The sequence below is a fragment of the Falco naumanni genome, chromosome 1 (genome assembly GCF_017639655.2).
Source record: "Falco naumanni isolate bFalNau1 chromosome 1, bFalNau1.pat, whole genome shotgun sequence".
NCBI classification, from domain to species: Eukaryota; Metazoa; Chordata; class Aves; order Falconiformes; family Falconidae; genus Falco; species Falco naumanni.
Window position 1 is genome coordinate 89,482,806 of NC_054054.1, and position 2,906 is coordinate 89,485,711.

Below are 2,906 nucleotides of genomic sequence, written 5' to 3' on the forward strand. Positions count from 1 at the left end.
CTCTGGTTCATGTATTTTTGCCAATACTTTTCCTAGACATCTTTTGTTGTCTTATGTACTCTTCCCTAGTGATTAAGTCCTTATTCCCCAATTGCTTCTTTCGCATTCACATACATGGATTCTATTCCTTACCTCTGTGCTTTGTAAATTCCCTCACTAGATCTGCAACATTTGTTGAGGTATTATGTTTCCCACAAATTCAATCACAGAAGGAGTTGCATTTCTCACTCCTTCCTGCATTCCCTGAACAAATGTTCTGAAGCCCTAAGGTCTCCAATCTCTCATTTGCTAAGAGAACAACTGTGGTATTAATCCACCTTTTGACTCGGCTCACCTGCACAGGCCTAGCACAGCTGAGTACCCTTTGGAAAGTACATTTTAATCCTCAGTGACTGCAGTCCATATAATCATTTGATACAATGTATTTTCAGATGTTAAAACCCCCCACACACATAAGAACAAACCACATGATAAAAGTAATTTTAAAACAGTTAAAGCTCCACATACTGACTTTTAATTCCAGGGAAAAAGATTAGATCAGAACAGATCATTAATCAGTTCAGTCAATGTCAATTAATATACACTATAAACAAGTGTGTTTCATTTAACTACACCTTAACTTTTGAATCACTCCTGAATCACTTCTGGGAAAACTTGTCTGTCTGGCCCACAGCAGGGTGCAGTCAGACATCAAAGACAATGGCTCTTGCAGTGCTTGTAGCAAAAGCAAAACACCTAATAGGATCAAATCCCACCTTCTTTGAGATTTCCCTTCCTGCTAATCCTGCCATTGTGTACAGGATATATGTACATCTCAACAACTCAGGCAACTAATAATAATACTATTACACCAGGATGTATTTGGATCTCTGCTTAAATTTTGCATGCTTATAAAAGACTTTCCTGTACATGTCTAAGATAGTTATATAGGTACTATGCTGCTGTCTGTGTGAAAAAAGCAGAATGACATGAAGGTATTGTAGCCTTCATTTAGGCCTGGTCAGGAAAACAAACAAAGTGATAAGGTCCTAGGAGAGGACCATGTCCTGAAACACTAAGTATGTGGAAACACAGCAGCAGGACTCTGGAATTCTGTTTCTACTGATTCACTCTATGAAACTACCCCACCACCACCATCAGAAAATGGTAATTAGCTACTTCCCAGTAATGTAGCATCTATGCATCTGTCTAGGGATGCAGCCAAGAGGGTGGAAACCAAATAATCTCTATAAAATCCTCTCTGCGCTGCTAGGATCCAGGCAAGGGACACCAAAGTAAGAACAGATGTTACTGCACAACCTGCCTGACATTTCACTTGCAGGAACAGCATTGTGTCTGTCCCATGTCATGTACTTCCCAGTAAAATCCCTGCCCTGACATCCCTGGTGCTCCCATATTTGTGGTCAAAGACTTACCTGACCCTCAACAACAGCAACACTGAAACAGCTGAACCTCAACTGCTTAGTCCTCAGCTCCCCATGAAGCAGGCCCTTCCACAAACCACACCTCCTTTTGGGCAACAGATTTGTCCTGATACTGCACCACCTTTGTGGGCACACTTGTCCTCATACCACAAACCCTCAGGGACCACCCTGTCCTCACACTACATCCCCAGGTAAACAACCCTGTCCCCACATCATGTCCCTCAGACACAGCCCTGTCCCCACACCATATTGCCTCAGGTAAACAGCCCTGTCCCCACACCATGTCCCCTCAGAGAAACAACCCTGACCCTACACCACATCAGCTCAGGGAAACAGCCCTGTCCCCACATCATGTCCCCTCAGAGAAACAATCCTGTCCCCACACCACATCGCCTCAGGGAAACAGCCCTGTCCCCACATCATGTCCCCTCAGAGATGGCCTTGTCCCCACACCACATCGCCTCAGGGATGGCCCTGTTCCCACATCATGTCCCCTCAGAGTAGGTCCTGTCCCCACACCACATCACCTCAGGGATGGCCCTGTCCCCACATCATGTCCCCTCAGAGTAGGTCCTGTCCCCACACCATATCACCTCAGGGAAACAGCCCTGTCCCCACATCATGTCCCCTCAGAGATGGCCCTGTTCTCACACCACATCACCTCGGGGATGCCCCCCAAGAGAACAGCACTCACCACATACCCCATCCCCCTTTGGGGAACAGCCTCATACCTGTCCCCATTCTGTACCTCCCCTTGTAGCCTAAAATATCTTATTTTTGCTTTACTAACCTTCTGTTGGAAGATAGGTCAATATAACCTTTTGGAATATGCAGCTGTGGCCTTCTGTGTGGATAAAAGGAGGTTTGAAGATAAGAAAGTAGTAAGAGAATCAAGGCATGTTCTTAGAGATAACAGGAACAAGGACAAGACTACAAATTAGAACAAGACAGCTCAAAACCAACATAGCTGCACAGCTCCCTAGAAGACCCCTGTGAGTATGCGTGGGCCCTGAGGGATGAAAACTATGGATCGCTGCTAGAGACACCTAAAAGACCACCGGCTTATTTCATGGCGAATGCATAGTATATTAACATATATTAGCATATGTATGATGTCTCCGGGAAATGTAATGACTATCTAAATAGAAATCCAATGAATATATATAACTTGAAAGCTACATAACCCACACGATTTCGGGCAATGGGCACACTCATGTCCACGAAACTATTCGCATGTGTGCCCAGCGCTGCAATACGAAAGCCTACTTTCTAAAACTCCAAAACGACTCTTACAGAGTTTCGCTACCGGCTTTTACGGTACCACTGGAGGAATGATCCCGTCCCTACCCACCGTACTCCCCTCAGGTAACAGCCCCTCCGCACAGCACCCCCACTCCCTCAGCACTTCACACCGCCTCCCGCCCGGCCCCGGCCCCGTTCCCGCCCCCGCCCCCGCCTCGGCCCCGCCCTCACGCGCGGGAC